This window comes from Protopterus annectens, chromosome 15.part0 (genome assembly GCF_019279795.1).
Source record: "Protopterus annectens isolate FY-2018-M chromosome 15.part0, PAN1.0, whole genome shotgun sequence".
Classification (NCBI taxonomy): Eukaryota; Metazoa; Chordata; order Ceratodontiformes; family Protopteridae; genus Protopterus; species Protopterus annectens.
Window position 1 is genome coordinate 229,208,981 of NC_056749.1, and position 19,204 is coordinate 229,228,184.

The 19,204-nt window shown below is 44.9% G+C and overlaps 1 protein-coding gene across 1 annotated transcript in view; it reads left to right on the forward strand.

Moving 5' to 3' along the window:
* Window positions 1-19,204, forward strand: part of ATP7A (ATPase copper transporting alpha) — a 2,674,176-nt gene that overhangs the window by 2,130,592 nt on the left and 524,380 nt on the right. The window lies entirely within an intron of this gene.

Below are 19,204 nucleotides of genomic sequence, written 5' to 3' on the forward strand. Positions count from 1 at the left end.
CTTGTACCTGTTACGGTGGTGAGTTTATTTGAACCTTGCTTAAAAAAGGCACCATAGGGATAGCAAGAGCCTTAGCCAGTATCCGGAATCCAAGGGCAACAGGTGCAGGCCATCTTTGGCAAAGCATCATGGTCTGCCGATCATGTCATCCTAGGCAGACAGATACTGAATCCCCTTAGAATGACACACCAGTAGCTTAGCCAATTGTTGAAGTCAGTCATTTTCTCGTACTGTGGTATCATTCTGGGTGATGGCAGGATGCTACTGAGGGCTAGAGTCATACCTGACTTGGTTACAAGATTGGACAGCTCCTTCATGTCTCTTTTCATGTAGTCCAAGGAGGTATGTCTCAGGTCGTTCACACCAACATAAACAATGACCGAGTCATATTTGTACTTGTTATGGAGTGACCTGAGTGCATGCATTATGTGGCAGATCTTGGCACCTGACATGTAGCTGACAGTAACTTTCTCCTTGTTTAGCCTGGTGAGTGGGTCATCAGTGTGCCTGCCTATAGAGTCACCTGTGACTAGAGTGTTGGGCATGTTATGCCTTATGGGCTGTGGTTGAGTGGCACACTGAGTTTGTGGGCTATGTGTCATTTGGGTTGTGTTGGGGGGTAGAGGTTGCCTGAGTTTCAGCTTTGGAGGTCCCTGTTGCTTGGGCAGCTTTTATTGAGAGCCTCCGTGAATGTAGGTGTGTGTTTTGTGTTTCTATGTGTGTATTTTGGTGGTGTAGGTTTTGAGGGACTATGTGATGAGTGTGGTGTGGTGCATGTGTTTACCCTCTCCTCTTGACTGTCTAGTCCAGTCTTGGGTGAAGAGAGCTTTGCTTCCAGTTTGGCTATATAAGTGCATCTCTCACAAATTGTAGTGTTGGGTGGTAGGAGGAGAGGGTTGTCTGTGTATATGAGGCAATTGCTGCATTGCCCCAAGATGCCCAGATTCATCAGGTAGACAGGAGAAAACACCAGGAGCTGACCCTTAGACATGCCTGTATAGGTGCTTATTTATTAAGTACTAAAACCTGTTTTCCTCTAGACAAGTGAGGAAAGTTGAGTGCTGTAGCAATTTGTAGCTTATTTAGTGCTTGCAATGAGTTCTAAAGAAGTGCTGAGCTCAAAGAAACAGATTTGAGTGCTAAAACTAAAAAAATGGCTAGCTCTAAGGAAAATTTTGAAGAGCAGACTTTATGGTGCCAGTAATAGTTTAACCCTAGCTAAGCGGCAGGGGCTCAGAAGCTTATAAACAGTCCTGGATACAGCAAAACTGTACTTGGACTAGACTACATACAGGAAAGGCAGGAAACAAGCTTAGAAAAAAATTTTTTTTAGATCCCTCAAGGCTGTCCAAATAAGTTCCTTGTTGGGGAAAACCTTCCACAGTTTCGTTTTTCAGAGCAAGGCTTTTATGCTTGGAAAATTATTTTTATAGATTATGTTTTGTGGGTGGAGTTCTGTTATGTGAATGTTTGTGTGAAAAAAAAATGTCAGATTGTCAGATCTGTTTAACTTTTTTTTTTTTTTTTTTTACATATTTATTTTGAATTTTTGTGTTATATGAATTAGTGTGTTTTTTGGGGCTTATCATTTTTGTTTATTCCTCAAAGTCCTTATTTTCCTGTCAAGATGTGTACCAACTTTCTCAGGCTTCTTTTTTTTAGCTAAGCCATAGTGAATATACCAGTCTACTCATATCTTCCTTTTTCTATCCACAAGAAAAAGAAACTTTCTTGGGAGTCTTTAGGTGTCATTGCCTCAACCACTGATGGATAACTCTGGTGTGGCCGCACTTGGTCCTGCTGACTGCTAATTGTTGACTTTCTCAGTTCCTCTGATGTAGTTCATGAAGCCATTAAGAACAGAGAGCTGGACATGGCCTCTGTGGTTGTAGGTTTGTCCTGTTTGGGCAAGGGAGAACCACTCTTGTCAGTCTTGGGGAAGGAGTGGGTGAAAGCTTACCACATTGCTAGGTTGGGATGCCTGATTCTCAGGATAGTTCCCCTGCTATAAGTCAGTCCTTTTCCAGGGAGTCACCCAGGAAAAGAAAACAAAAAATAAATAATGTTACTTTTCCTGTTTCTTTGTTATGGACAGGGAAGGTTTGCTGGGATTTGCTAAGAGAAAACAATGTCTCTCACATTCTGGCACTAATTTCCAGTCAGCAAAGGATGGAAGAGATGGGGAGGGGTGCTTATCTTCAGTGTTTTTTACACATGCTGATGGTGTACAAGCTACCCACTCAAGCCCTGGTTGATGGCCCTTGTGCAGAACACTGTGGATGGGACCTGCAGCACCATCCTGTCCCAGACATAGATAGTCATCAAGTGAATGTTTTGCATGCTGAAAGCCCATTTTTGTTGCCTGGATGGGATTGGGGAGCGCCCTACAGTATATACCGCATGCAGGATGTTTATTGCATGTTGCATTCTGCACAACATAATCATGCACTTGTCTGGTGGTGAACTGCCCCTTGATGACAGTGCAGCTTCCAGTATAGGTACTTCCATGTGAAAAAGGGAACAAAATTATTATGATTTGTAGTAACTAGAATTTCCAGGCCTTTCTCTGTTCCCATATTCTGTCTGCTAGATAAGTGTCTCCACTGCAGTGCTTTGATCAGTTGATCTTCAGTACATGCCTTCACCAAAGGAATATTGGCAGTGAGATTGTATTTGTGATACAGCACTCCAGTGCTCAGCTGTCTGAGCTCTGTGGCTGTGCAGTCTTGTTAGTCCTTCATCTTTTTGTGGATGATTTAAAATTGCATAGCTCAACAGATGAGGAATTTAAAGCACAATTGCAAGTGGTCAAAACCTTCTCAGATGACATAAGAATGAATGTCATTTGGTCTTGATAAATGTGTAAAAGCAACCTTTAAAGCAGGAAAGCTGCAGCACCAAGAAAATAACAGTCTGGGTCAGGAATGTGATATAAAGGAACTTGGGCAGGAGAGAGTATATAAATATTTAGAAATTGATGAAGGATTGACAATAAAACATGAACAAATGCGAACAAAACTTAGTAAGAAATATTTTAGAAGGCTAAAATTAATACTGAAAACAGGTCTGACATCTAGGAACAAATTCTAAGCTATAAACCAATTTCTTGTTTCTGTTTTAACTTACGATTTTGGGGTGATCGGCCCCAAAATGTATTGAATCATTTGGACAAGAAACAAGAAAAATGTTTCATGCTTATAAAATGATTTATAAAAATCAGCATTTACCAAGAGTATATATTTCCATTCTGAAGGAGGTATGGGCCTCCTACATATTGATTACGTGTATAGATCTCCAGTCATAGGACTGCATGCATATCTGCCGACCTCACAAGATCCAAACATAGTTCAAGTCTTAAAACAAGAGGAAAACAAGTCTACAATGACCTGCCTTCTTAGTTTAGCAGAAACATATCAATGCCAAGTAAGACTGGAAGACAAACCAGATGCAGACAAAAATCAGGCAACAAATGAATGTGCCAATAAACAAAAGAAAGAATATAAAGTGAAGGATCAGATGAGAAGGCAAGAAATGTAAAAGAGGCATAAATATAGTTGCAAGTACAGAAAACTCCTGGAACAACCTCATGTCGATCAGGATCTGATGAAGGAATGGTTAAGGAGAGGTAAATTTAAACCAAAAGATGAAAGGTTAATATTGGCGGCCCAGGATAGGGGACTAAGTAGACATTGTTTTACAAAGTCCATTGAACTTGTTGGATAAACAGTTGCGGGTATTGTAAAACAGAATTGGAACATTTGCACATCTTGCTGGTGGGTGTGATACACTAATGGCAGAAGACCTGTATACTGGAAGGCATAATAATGTGTCAAGGCTATTGCACTGGGGATTCTGCAAACATTACAATATCGAAGTAGCTGAGAAGCATTGGAAACGAACCACAAAGCATCATAGTTCAAAAAATAAGATGCAAGAAAATCAGATAATACTCCATGAAAAGAAGACAAAAGTAGCATTGATCGTTAAAATTGCTACATCCAGTGATTGTAGTGTCTTAGTTGCAGAGAAACACAAAGTCATAAAATACCAGAATTTGCAGGCAGAAATGAGGGCAATGTGGAATAAGAATGCCCATATAGTCCCAACAGTAGTAGGAGCAACAGGTCTTATAATAAAGAATTTACAGTCGTATTTAGATACTCTACTAATACATGTAACTCCATATGAATTGCAGGAGGAGTAATTTCTGGGGGCACATTGCAGGTGCTGCAAACAGTACTTTTGGCTGACATCAAAGACTGAAACAATACTAATTTTGTGAACTTTAATCATATTCTGACTTAGGAATGGGGTCATTCCTGTCATGGTATTAGAAAACCAAAAAGACATGTAGAAATGAAACTGCCAGAAACCAAATATTATATTCATAAAGTAGCAGGAAGTATTCCAAGAACTAAGCCAATGCAAGAATGGAAAAAGGGGAGTCTTCCGATAGGGATGACTGCAATTAAGGGTACAGAGAATAGGCAGGAGGGGCCTGGAATTTACTGGAGGAACCTAGCAAAGTAATCAAGGTATTGGGAACAAATAATTAGAGACAGAAAGGTAATGGAATGGAATGAGGCCAAGAAGACATTATGACTGCAGGCTAGAGACTGCCTTCTCTAACAGGTATTGATATCAGAGTATAGGCAAAGAAAAAGTGATAGGGGAATCTCAATGAAATACGTATACTGGAACGGGTTTTAGTTGAATCTAGAACAGAAGCTGCTGATAAAAAAAAGATAATTAGCAGGATATATAAAATATTGCACAGAAAGTATAAGAATCAATCAGGGTAGGAGAGACTGGATAAGCAGTTCACAAAGGAACACTAGGAGGACTTGTGTATGACACCCAAGAATATAACAAAGTCTAGATGATTTAGGATTTTTGCTCGTAAGTGTTTGCATAGTTATTTTTATACTCCAAGCAGACTCCAAAGAACTTTTCCTCAGGTAGATGACAAATGGTGATGTGATGTGGAAAAAAGAAGTAACTGGGAACATGAGTTTTGGGAGTGTAATGAGTTTGAAAATTTTAAACATTTCCTACAGAGTACTGTGTCAGAAATATTGGGCAAGCAAATGGACGTAACTAGAGAAATTATTTTTTTGGGCTGAGATACAGAATCTGAATTGCAAAGGCATAGTAAGGCCTTGTTTAGTTTAATTCTGGTGGATGTCAAAAAAAACAATTACTAGAAGATGGAAATCAAAGCCAAAAAAAAAATATTTGAAATAGCAAATGTTAAACTGAGATGAGAACTGGAAATGAGATCTTTAGAAAAGCAAATTTATAGAAAAAAATGGAAATTGTGGGAACAGTACATACAGAAAAATGTTTTAGAGGAGGAATGAGATATAAGGGAAGGCAGCAATTGATCAGTTTATGTAATGTTGGATTGATTATGTTGTACAAAAGAAACGTAATGTACGTTTACAATTGTGAACAAGCTAATATGATTTATTTTCTTTTATATCAATGTAAGTTTGCCTGTATCACAAGTGATAATTCTATTCTTCTTCTTTCGGCTTTTCCCAGTTATGGGTCACCACAGCAGATCACCTGTCCACTCATGATTGGCAGTGGAGTTGTACGGTGTTGAGTTGCCAGCCCAGCACACGCACGCACTCACATCTAGGGCCAATTTAGTGTGTCCAGTCCACATACAGCATGTCTTTGAGATATGGGAGGAAACCAGAGCACCCAGAGGACACCCACGCGACCACAGGGAGGACATACAAACTCAGTACAGAAGGCACCCCAGCCGTGGATCGAACCGGAGAACCTCTGGCTGTGAGGCAGCAACGCTAACCGCTGCACCACCGTGGCCACCCACAAATGATAATTCTATAAAAGTATTAAAAAAAGAAACACATGGGGTGAAGGACTTCCATCACATGGGTTCCCACAGGTCCATCTCACACCAGGAATTACAACTGAAGGCCTATTCATTAAGCATGTGGCTAATGTCTGTTGTAACGTAGGTGTGGAACTACACCCATGCGGGATGCAGCCTGAAGCCAGCGCCGGGTATTGTGCAGCTTTGCCTCTCCCCATGCATCACTGTGGTCATACTGTGATTTCTTATAGACTTCCTGACATGTATCATGCACCAGTTATATATTAATCTTTGCAAGAAACTGTGCATGAGCTAATGCTTGCTGATATTGGGGGAGGCATTGGTCTTCCTCCCACTCAGGATCTTCTGAGAAGTCAAAGGACTCAGGGTCCATTTTCTGTGAAAGAGTCAAAGTTAATAATTCCAAACCTTCACCCCACTTCACTTTCAGATGCCACCTCCCCCCACATGTTTTTTCAGTCTGCAAGGGTTATCAAGAACAGCATGAACTGGATTCCTGCTCATCTCCCATATCATCATAAACACTTTGTAAAATGTTTCAGGTGGAAATCTTTGGAGCCTTAGGCCATCATCCTTTTGAAGACGGTTATCAAGGGCAATCTGTATGGTGTCTGGAAGTATCCTTGTTCTGCTTCTCTTCCCCATTGCTTTATAAACCCTTGTCTGACATAGAGCATTTTACAAGGCATGTCAAGTTGACTTGTCTGTAATCAGTTCCTTTCAATAGTAGAGTGTTTTCCCATCTCAATGTCTGACTAGGAATCTAAAGCTCTGGACAGGTGTAGTAAGAAGAGCACTCTTCTATCACACTGGACCTATGCCTTTCAACTTTTTATCTTATGCCACACTGGACCTATGCCTTTCAGCTGTTTGTCTTACCTCTCTAAGTTCCATTCTTGTTTGGTGGATAAGACGTTACTATATATATATATATATATATATATATATATATATACATATATACACACACACATATACATATATTATTACATTTATAATATATTATGATGTATATTATTACATTTCTAAGTGTGTCGAGGATGTAACAAACACCAAACTCATCACCATATGGGCAAATCAAAAACCTTGGCTAACTCGTGAGGTGTACGAGCTGTTGAAAGTCTAAACACAGCTTTCAAATCCCAAGATATAGAAGCTTTAAGTGTGGCCAGAGACAAACTGAACAAAGGTATCAAAGAGGCAAAAAGATCCTATGGCAGAAAAATCCAAAGCCACTTCAGGGACCAGAAGGATACCAGGCAACTATGGAAGAGAATTCAAACCATCACCAATTACAAGCCTACATCAGCTTCATGTGATGATAGCATCGAGTTTCTGAACCAGCTGAACAAATTCTTCAGTAGGTTTGATGCTGATAACAAAACAGCAGCATCCAGAATCCCTGAAGACAAGAATGCAGCTGTGCTGAGCTTCAGTACAATCGATGTCACCAGAACCCTAAAACATGTCAACCCGAAGAAAGCAGCAGGCCCTGACAACAGTAGGGTACTAAAGGAATGTGCAATGGAACTGGCTCCATTAATCACTGACATCTTCAACACCTCACTCCATCTAGCCAGTGTTCCAAAATGCTTCATGGAGATGACGGTCGTTCCTCTACCCAAGAAACCACAGCCAACAACTCAGAATTACTTCCGACCAGTTGCTTTAACTTCAATGGTAATGAAATGCCTGGAGAGGCTGGTCAAAGATCATATAGCCTAAGTCTTACCTGTGATGCTGGACACACTGCATTTCGCATGCATGACAATCCGCGGTACAGGAGATGCCATCTCACTAACTCTCCATGAAACGCTGACCCACTTAGAGGTCAAAACTGCTATGCAAGACTGCCATTCATCGATTTCAGTTCTGCCTTCAACACTGTCATTCTTCACAATCTGATATCAAAGCTACTTCAACTAGGCATAGACTCTCATTTATGTAACTGGATTCTGAGCTTACTTACTGAAAGGCCTCAAAAGGTTCATGTGGGAGACAACAACTCTAGACGTATCATCCTGAACACAGAAGTAATGCAGGGGTTTGTCTTAAGCCCTCTCCTTTTCACTCTGCTGACACATGACTGCAAGGCCGGACATGAGACAAATAGGATCATCAAATTCACTGATGACACCACTGTTGTAAGCCTGGTTAAAGACAGAGAAGAGGCCTACAGGAATGTGATCGATCAACTACTGGTCTGGTGTGACAGCAACAATCTAGAACTGAATGTCAGTAAGACAAAGGAGTTTATTGTTTATTTCAGAAGATCTCAAGTACCACACAAACCTCTAGTGATGAAAGGGATGACAGTGGAAAGGGTCAAGAGTACAAAGTTCTTGGGTGTTCATATCACGGAGAATTCATCCTGGTCAGTCCATGTATCCAGCACAGTCAAAAAAGCTCAGCAATGCTTGCATTTTCTAAGGAGACTTAAGAAGGCAAAATTAACAAGCTCCATACTTCAGACCTTTTATAGGGGCACCATTGAAAGTGTCCTGACTAACAGCATTGCAGTCTGGTATGGGAGCTGTAACAATCAGTATCAGAAGGTCCTCAAGAGAGTTGTAAGGGTGGCAGAAATAATCATTGGCACCTCCATTGCACCTCTGGAAGATCTACACAAATCCCTGTGCATCGACAGGGCCAAAAAGATTTCCAGCAATCCAATGCATCCTGCCAATGGTCTGTACACTCTCCTCTCATCAGGCAGGAGATACAGAAGCCTGCATTGTAAGACCACCAGACTAAATAACAATTTCTTTCCACTCTCCATTAGACTGTTGAACTCTTAGGAAAAACAAACCATGAGTCTGTCAAAACACTCAACCATTTGTGTTACATAACTAGCCTATCAAGTGGCTTATTTTATGGCTGTGCAATAACCAAGTGCAGTACTAGGGTAGCTCACCTTGTAAAGTGCAATATACAAACTGCAGTAATTCATTCTAATCATAGATAGGCTGCTGCTGTTTCAATTTTACTTTGACAGTATTACCTTCATATTGTTCCTTGTCTTCCGTGTCTCCTGTTCTGGGATGGGTGTGGGTCTGCTGTCTTACTTTACTATACTAATTACTACTTATTAAATTTCTACTGTGATATTTTATTAAATTTTCTCTGTCTAGATGTGCAACTGTTTCTTGCATTGAGAACGAAGCATTGTGATTTCATTCAGCTACACTGCTGTGTAGTTCTGAATGACAAAGTTTGCTTTGACTTTGGACTTTGATAAGACACAGGAAAAGATTGAGGACTTTCCATGAGTGAAGAAGGTTCTAGTTGAGACTCTGAGTAGCTTCTATATTGAGTTCACCACCTAGCCCCCCCCTAAAGCTTTGCCTTTACAAAAGTTTAGCGCTGGCCACAACCTCAGACGCTTCTGTTTAGGATTCCCATGCCCCAAGTAGGACTTCATGAATAACTTGCTGGATGTCTATTTTAAGGAGAGGTGTTTTTTATTCAGGCTGTCCAAGGCCTGATCAGTAATCACCTGAAGAAGAAGCAGGTAATCTCTTCAGTGGAAGAGCTTTATGATCCCTCTAGTTATCACATCATCTTCTATTCCCATGTAACCATAGAAGAGAAAGAAGCTTTCTTTACTTCATAAGGATGAATTTAAAGCATCATACAGTTCTGTCACCTCATGTACTTACTACGTTCACCCAAGATGAAATCCTTGCTGGCAGCAGTCCCTACACTGGTCTTGTTCTTCCCTTGGGGTGTCTCTGAGCTCACCCTCTCATGGAGAACCATCATGAAAAGCCAGGAGGTGAGGCTATAGTTTCTGTTGATCATGTCTTGGAGCTCATATGTCATCCCCTTGTCTTGGAGCTCATATGTCATCCCCTGGAAAGAGTGCTGTTGGACGATCACTACACCACAGAAGAGCTCTTTGAGTAAGCCCAAACTACTGTTGTAAAGGGCCATATAAGGCTGTTCCATTTTCAAAATGGGATCAAGGGTTTTACTCCCGTCTTTCCTTGGTCTCAAAGGGAAATGATGGATCTGAAGTAGGAAGACTTCATTCGTCTGCAACCTGTGGGTATCGGATCCGAGCCGGCAATTCAAAAGCTTAGGCTCTGAGCTCCTAGCTCCTCCCTCTTACCCATAACCCCTTGCCAAGCCCTGACTGACCTCAGATTTCGTTTGCCGCTTTCAAGTTGCGACGGATTCTTGAGCTCCTGGCGTTTTTTGGTGACAGATAAGTTTGTCTGACAGAAAAAGTTTAAAAATTCTCTTTTTTGCTACTTTATATTATTAGTGTTGATTGTGTTAGGCTTTCCTCTCTCTTTTTATTTAAGTTTTCACGGGTTTTTGCGTAGTTGTGTGTGTGTGTTGTTTTAGGCCTTCAGGGTTTATAATGTCTGAAGCCCATAAGGCTGTTTTCTCTAAATGTACCGAGTGTGGCCATAAGCTGTCCCCAGCGGATGGCCACACTCGTCAAGAATCTTGGGGTTGAACACCTGTCATCTGGTTGTACCATTTGTGCAGGGTTCAACCCCCGGGCTTTGAGGGAGCGGAGGTCGAAGCTGGTGCTGGCGGGACTTCTACCTCCAGATACCGCCGGCTTCTGCCCTTCTACTCAGCAACCTGTTGCTGTGGGCTCTCCCCCTCCGGCTGGGACTCAACCTCCCTCTAAGTTGCCGGAGGAGAAAGAGTCCTCTAGGGAGAGAGAAGAAGGAGAGGCACAGGGAGAGGCACCACAAACGGAGAGCCGAAACTTCCAGTTCGGCTCCTCCATCTAAGCGGGCCTCCCCTGTGCCTTCTAGCTTTCCTCCTCCTCGGCTCCACTCCCCTCGGTTCTCTCCTGGGCCCGAGGAGGAGGAGGCTAGCCCTTCTACGAGGTCTCCGAGGCGGCTCTCTAGGTCCGCTTCGGTGGCCTCCACCAGGTCAACTTTTTCCATGAGTGAAGCTGATATGGACCGGATGATGAGGAAATTCATCCAGGCCCAAATGCAAATGGGAGTGCTCCTAGCCCCCCCCCATCCGGGAGGGGCTTTGACCCCTTTTTTCGCCCCTTTGGCTCCTTCTCCGACCCATACCACGGGTTCGGAGCTGTCGGCGCCGGGCAGAGTTGGATCCGGGGGTGGGTCGGATCCGATAGGTCGGCGCACCTCGGATCCGTCCCATCCCTTGAGTGCTTCGGGTACTGGACCCGACCTCTTGAGCCGAGGACCGAGCCTCGGATCCGAGAGCTGGTGTGTCTTCGGCTCCATCCAGGTCGGAGCACACGGTCTCGGATCCGACGGTTTCGCTCCGACTCCGATCCGTCGCCGGATCCGTGGGGTCGGCTCGGGGTTTAGAGAAGCTGGCTCCCCTCGGCCTTCGACGTAGTGGAAAGGGCACTGTTGAGGACGTCCGGACCCCCGGTCCCTGCCACGGCTCCATCCCGCACTCCCTTGCAGTTGGGCCAGGCCCCCACCAGCCGGTCCCAGGGACAGCCCACCTCGATGTCCCAAGTAGTTCCCTTGGAACATCCAACTGCGGAAGAGTACTCCTCGGACAGCCCCCCCGATGAAGTACCTCGGAAGCGCAAGTGCAAAAGGAGGCACATGGACTCCCCCGAGTCGGTTACCGAAGACACAGATTTGGATGAAGGGGAAGGCTCCCCAAGGTCACCCCCTGAAGACGTCTCATTTGGAGACATTATGGAGATGTTGAGGATCAGGGGGGGGGTGGTCTGCCCCCAAGGCTTCCTCAGACGAGTCTGTGTTCTTGGAGGCATTCGAGGCGGGCCCATCTACCTCTTGGGTGTCCCCTCCTGCTGACCCTCTGGTGGATCTTATATCCATCAGAGCGTGGAAGGATCCGGACACCGTTGAGCCTGTACCCAAGCGTCCTGACCGCATCCTTTCCCCTCCGGCGGACTGCACTCACTGGAGCAAGGGCCCCCCAGTAGATGCCATGATGATGGCTGCAGCCATGAAGAGGGAATTGGCCCAGGAGAGTCCCTCTATGCATCCTCCTGGCCAAGGAGTCCCGCTCGATGGATCGCATTGGGAAGCAAGTTTTCAGTTCAGCAACCTTCTCTTTGAGAGCACTGAACTACATGGCACATGTCATTAGGATGCAACGGGATCTGATTAAAGAATACGCTGCATCTCCCCCAGAGTCCATGTCGGGTGAAGATAAACAGGTATACTCCACCCGAATGGCCACTCTTAGATCGGTATCTAACACATCTATGCGGCTACTTTCTCATGCTACCGAGGGAGCCGCTAGAGCCAGCGGAGCAGGCCTAGTCATGAGGAGGCAGGCCTGGCTCCGCCATTGTGATTTCGAGAGCCCTTCAAGGCGACTTCGCGAATGCCCCTTTGATGGTTCTGCCTTGTTTGGCAAGACTGTTCGCGAAACACTGGTCCAGAGCGAAAAGGACGGGAAGACGCTGTCTGCCGTCGGAGTCCGCTTCTCAGCTCCCCAGATGTCCTTCTCGAAGAACCAAAAGGGACAGAAGAAGATGTGGTTCCGGAAATCGCAGCAGTCCCAACCTGCTCCGGATAACCAGCCCTCCCGTGGCAGAGGAGGACAGGGTGGTCGCCGTCCTAGAGGCAGGGGGGCTCCTAGAAACTTTGGGTCCAGAGAACCTTTCTCTGAGAGACCCACGCAGCAGCCCTGAAGGGTTGCCCGGCTGTCCGTCTCTGGAGGCAGTCGGGGGGGCGTTACCCGAGGCACCTAACTTCTTGGGAGTCCATTACATCAGACCGTTGGGTGCTTCGCGTGATATCCAGAGGTTATACAATCCCATTGTACAAAGTTCCCAGATCTCGCAGCCTCCCAGATGTTCCACCCGAACAAAGGGAGGCGGCAGCTGTCGAAATCGAACAGCTGCTAGGAAAAAGAGCTATCCAGCGCGTCCCCCCAGATCAAACCGGATTAGGGTTTTACTCCAGGTTCTTTTTGGTGCCAAAGAAAACGGGGGACCTAAGACCAATCTTAGACCTTTCCCAGCTGAACCTGTCAGTAACCAAGCAAAAGTTCCGGATGGTCACCCTCCAATCTATACTTCCCCTCTTGAGGGAGAACGACTGGATGTGCTCCATCGACCTCAAGGACGCGTACTACCACATTCGCATGGACAGACGATCCAGGAGGTTTCTTCGCTTCCGGCTGGGAGCCAGTCATTATCAGTTCAGGGTCCTCCCCTTTGGTCTCACCTCAGCCCCCAGGGTGTTCACCAAGGTTCTAGTGGTGGTAGCGGCCCACCTGAGGCTCCAGGGATTACAGGTCTTTCCGTACCTGGACGACTGGCTCCTGACGGCATCATCAAGGCATCTTCTGTGCTCAGCCAGGGACTACTTTCTTCAACTAGCCCCAAGGCTGGGCATCACGATCAACTGGGAGAAATCTTTACTGCACCCCACACAAGCTATAGATTTCATAGGAGGAAGACTAAACACCAGATCAATGCGAGCCTTCCTCACTCCAGACAGAATTGCCAACCTGAAGTGTCATGTAGCAGCGGTCCTGCAACCATCTCCAACTGCAGCTTCGGTCCTGAGGGCCCTAGGTTCTATGGCGGCAGCTATTCCGCTTCTCATTCATGCTCACGCATGCGGGTTCTTCAATGGACCCTTCAGGTTCAGTGGTCCCCTCTTTGTTCCTCTCTCAACGCTCCGATTGCGGTCAGCAAGGCGTGCAGGGACTCCCTTCTTTGGTGGCTTCTTTCTCTGGAGCCCCTGGCAGGGAGACCTTTTTGTGCTGCATTTCCCGAGCCACAGTGACCACAGACGCTTCTTGCCTCGGGTGGGGGCATTCTGGGAAAGATTGTCCAAGGCACGTGGAATCCCACAGAGACGTCATTGCATATAAATGTCCTGGAAATGAGGGCGGTGCTCCTAGCGTTGCAAGCACTTCACCACGTTCTTCCTTCAGGGACTATTGCGATTCAGACAGACAACATGTCGGTAGTCTGGTATATCAACAAACAGGGAGGAACCAGGTCTTACCCCTTTGTCGAGAGGCCATGAGAGTCTGGGAATGGGCAATTTCCACCAAACGCTTTCTGGTAGCAACGCACATTCCGGGAAAGTCCAACATCCTTGCGGACAAGCTCAGTCGCACCATTCTTTCTCCTCACGAGTGGTCTCTCGATCCTCAGGTAGCGAAGAAGATTTTTGCCGCTTGGGGCAACCCTGTTGCGATCTTTTGCCTCTCCTCAAACGCCAAATGCGACAATTTCTTCGCTCTGCTTCCCACCAGGGAATTCCGAGAGATGCTCTGGTGCATGCTTGGCCTCCCGGTCTCCTTTATGCCTACCCTCCACTTCCTCTGATGCAGAGGCTTCTGCAGAAAGCCAACAGTTTGGGGAGCAGAATGATTCTCATTGCCCGTTCTGGCCTCGTCAACCCTGGTTCCCTTCGTATGGTCTCACAAAATCAATCCACCCTGGATTCTGGATCCAATTCCGGATCTCATCTCCCACCCTCTGGGAATTTCGGTTCCCAATCTGCGCACACTGAAGTTGACAGCTTGGCTGCTCCAGTTCCATCCTTGATTAGGACTCCCGGTATCTCATCACAGGTCAAGGCCATCTTAGTGGCAGCTCATAAACCTTCCACCAGGCAGGTTTATCGGAGTAAATGGAAGAGATTCTCTATTTGGGCGGTACAGAGAACTTTGGATCCTTTCTCGGCACCTATGTCAGCGGTGCTGGATTTTTTTACAGACCTCTTTCATCAAGGGCAAGTTCTTCCACGATTAAGGTACAATTGGCAGCTATCTCGCATTATCACATTGGTCATGAGACAGCTCCCTCATGACGGGCTAAATTATTCAAAACCATTCTCAAAGGGATTTCGTTGTTGAGGCCTCCAGTCAAGGAGGTTGTACCACCTTGGGACTTCCCTTTAGTTCTGCAAGCCCTTACTGCTCCTCCCTTGAGCCTGCAGCTTCTACAGATCTAAAGTACCTTTCCTGGAAGACTGCCTTCTTGGTAGCTATCACTTCAGCCAGAAGAGTGTCTGAGCTTCAGGCTCTATGCGTCAAGCCGCCTTACCTTTCTTTCTTCCCTGATAGGGTGTGCCTCAGGACCAATCCATCTTTTCTTCCGAAGGTCTCTTCTGAATCTAATATTAACCAATCAATCAATTTACCTGTTTTTTCCCCAAGTACTCAAACAAAGGAGAATACAAATTGCATTCCTTGGATGTTCATAGACAGTTACGTTTTTATATTCACAGAACAGCTGGTCACAGGAAATCAGATCAGCTGTTCGTTTCCTTTGCTAAATTTGCTCTGGGTAAAGCAGTATCTAAAGTCACACTATCTAAGTGGATTGCTAATTGTATTCTGCAGGCATATGACACTTCAGGTAGACCTGCTCCTCAGAGGGTTAGGGCTCATTCTACTAGGGCAGTTTCCACATCAGCCGCCTTTAAGTCCCGTGTATCATTGGATGATATCTGCACGGCAGCTACTTGGGCCTCGCCTCATACTTTTATTTCTCATTATAAGGTGGATGTTGTTTCTAGAGGAAGAGCATCCTTTGGCTCAGCGGTGCTCCGAAACATCCTTCCATGACGGCCGCCCAAGATTCAGGTAGCTGGGGACTCTGTCCCACAGGTTGCAGACGAATGAAGTCTTCCTACTTCAGATTTAGAAGTTATGTACTCACCATAACGTTCCATCTGAGTAGGTGACTTCATTCGGATGCAACCATCCCCCCCTCCATCCCCCTGACCTTTATAGAGCGAGTATTTATGCTGTTTTTCGTGTACTGTAGTCAGTATTTTGTGGCAAACTCAATCTGAGGTCAGTCAGGGCTTGGCAAGGGGTTATGGGTAAGAGGGAGGAGCTAGGAGCTCGGAGCCTAAGCTTTTGAATTGCCGGCTCGGATCGAGGTCGGATCCGATACCCACAGGTTGCATCCGAATGAAGTCACCTACTCAGATGGAACATTATGGTGAGTACATAACTTCTAATTTCATCCAATTCTGGAGCTCAGATGCATCTACCATTATACTAGGTACATTTAATTCTGGAATGTCATCAAACAGGGCCTTATATATATGTGCTCCTGCAGAGACCTGTGTAGTGTTGCTAGACGTGATGGTCACCTTTGATGCATCAGCATTTGGGTTGCACACAGGAGATTCTTTCAGTTTGCTTTGTGTGTGCATCATGTTTAGTAGACAGTTTTGTCACCTGGGCTTTATTTGGTGCCCAAAGTCTTTACTAAGGTATTAGCTGTGTTGGCTTAAGCCTTCCAAGAGATGAAACTCCATGTGTTGCCTTACTTCGGTGATTGACTCTTTGTGGCCATGTCCATGAACTCCCAGGAAAGGTTAGTGTATTTGGTGTTTCCTTGGGTGATGGTAAACTGTGAGAAACTGTTTATGTTGGAAGATCACTCCGCTGCAGAAGAGCTCTTTGAGTAGACCCAAACTGTACTGTTGAAAAGGGCCATAGCAGGCCCCTCATTTTCAAAATGAGATCAGGAATTTTACTACAACCTTTCCTTGGTCCAGTTCTGGAACACAGATGGATCAACCATTATTTCAGGTGCATTTAGTTCTGGAAGGTCATCAAACAGGGCCTTATGTCTGTGCTTGTGCAGAGCACCTGTGTGGTGTTGCAGGACATGATCGACACATTTTGATGCATCAGCATTTGGGATGCGCATTGGAGATTCCTTAAGTTTACTTTGTGTGCGCATCATATTTAGTACATAGTGTTGCCATCTTGGCTTTCTTTGGTGACAAGAGTCTTAAGCCAGCCAATAGATAAAACGCCACGTTACCTTACTTGGGTGACTGACTGTTGGTGGCCATGTCCATGAACACCCAGTAAAGGTTGCTACATTTGGTGTTTTTTTTTTTTTTTGGTGAGATTAAACTGTGGAAAAATGTGTCTGAATCCTATTCAGAGTGTAGTCCTCATAGCATTGAAACTAGACACTGTCCAGTGTTGGCTGACATTGCCCTTCATGAAGGTTAAGGTGGTCATAGCCTTGGCCACCCAGGTGACAGTGTAGTGTAGTGTGGTGCCCATTCTTGGACTGCGCTGCATCTTTTGGACTTGAGGTCAACCATGAACTTCATGGGACTTTTAGCATTCTTTTGCATGTAGTGTTGCAGTGGAGTGGAAGTTATCTATGGTACACAGCTGTTGCATACTCATGGACCTTCTTTGTGCCAGACCCTTGTCGTTGGGTCCTTTCTGCAGTGATGTTCTCACAAGTCACTTGCTGGGCCTACCCTTTCTGCAGCTGAACCTGTTGGAGGCTTTGCATGTGAGTTGGAGGGAGCTCATCTTGGCTTCCACATAGTTTATGTGATGTTATTCCACTTATGGGGGGGGGGTCCATGTCAGACAGTTGGGGGTAAAAGTGGGATTCCTGGACTTGAAGACATTAAAGACAAGGTTTTTTCCTGGGTCTGTCCTGATCCATTCAGACATGCTAGTATGCCATATCTCATCTAATCAACTAAGAATGCATAATGTTATACCCCCAGTACAAGAAGAGCTGGCAGTAGGTCATACAGAAGGGAATCATTTTGATAGTATTCCACAATGTTCTTCCTTATTACTGTTGCATTATTTCTTACTAAAGGGGTATCCCACAAAAGATAGCCAGACTTTTGTGTGGCATACTAAAGCCTTAAGCCTTCCAGGCACATAAATCAGATGTATGTAACATCTGAGCGCCTAATCCTCAGAACTTCTTTGTTGACAGTCCGAACGCTACCTTGTTGAATACAGTCTGTACAGTTGATCATCGACTGTACCCTACTGGGGACTTTTCCTTCTTTCTTTTTGTTGGTTTACCATTTTACGTGTCATAATCCTGAAAGGGAAAATGTGAGTGTGGGTGGCAAATCCCCCATAAAGATAGACATGACAAGTGCCTTTTCTGCCTAGGCACAAATCGTGATAACACTCAGTGTGTTATTTGTCCAGCTTTTATCCAAAGACCCTTCATAACCTTCTGTCCTCCCTTTCTGTTTACTTAGAGAACCAGCATCTGAACTTGCTAGCCGAGGGAACTGTGGCTTCTGAATCCACATACCTAGACATTTGGACATCTTTTAAGATGAAGAAGTCTGAAAAGATATATTTAGAGATTTCTGCTGTCCAGCCTGTACCAGCTGTCTCCATTGAGACTGATGAAGAGCCTGGGGACCATCTGGTTCCGATGCCAGCTTCCTCAGTCAGGACCCAGTTGGAGGCCAACAAGGGTTTTTTTTTTTTTTTTTTTTTTTTTTTTTGCATGTCCACCGAGGCTGAGCATATGTCTGCTACAGATGAGAATGAGGAGCCATGGCTGATTATATCAGGAGGGACTAGATACTTGTTAGGAAAGAGATTTGTGGTTCTCTCATTGAAGTCAGTCAGGCCTGTGAACCACCTAATCTTATTAGGGCAGAGTTCCTCTTAAGAAAAAGCAGAAGTACAAGTATGTAGCTCATGTGGTCAAGAAACCCCATAAAGAGTGGCAAGATTTCACTCAGGGTCTTTTTAAGGCCCTTATGAGCTTGAAGCCATCCAAGGGTTATCGGTGCCTTTTGCTCTTTCTTTTACTTCCACTCCCTCTAAAACACCTAGAGAGTCTTACTGTTCTGAACAAGATGGGGAATTTGATTCTGGGGAAGAGTGCTTAGCATATACTTCTCAAATCCATTTCCCTCTTGCTTTAGGATCAGAGTGTGAGGATACTGTTTCCCCAGATTTTCCGACTGAGGAGCTTTCTTCTGGGGACATCATTGTAAAAATGATGGAGCACTTTCAGTAGCAGAGTTCCCAAATGTCTGAAGTCAAAAGGAGATATTATTCCTTCTTACATATAGACTCTCACAGGCCTTCTGCAGCTCCTCCTGTGTTGGAAGACCTCCTGGACAATTTTTCTGCTCCTTTCCAGATTCTTGAGTCTCAGCCTCCTGCTCCTAAGATATCTGACCAGTTTTACAAGACTCCTGAGGCCGAAAAGTTCATATGCAAGAATCCTTCCTCTGATCCTGCAGTCATTTCTTTTTCTGGTGATAAACTTTCCAAGTTACTGTCTTCTTCCAGACTTTCTCCTTCATGTCATAATCCAGAAAGGGAAAATGTGAGTGTGGGTGGCAAATCCCCCATAAAGATAGACATGACAAGTGCCTTTTCTGGCTAGGCACAAATTGTGATAACTTCTATCAAGGATATTTGGGCTATGGACAGACATGGGGAAAAAAGTATATACCTCGGTTACTGTCTTTCAGAGCCATAAATTACCACATTTTTCTAAACTTGGAGGTGTTTCAACTGACATGACTGATTCTGAAGCTAAGACTTCTGCTATTTCTTTATTGGTTCATAGGCTAGTATTAGGCTATCGGCCCTAGGGCCTATACAAACCTA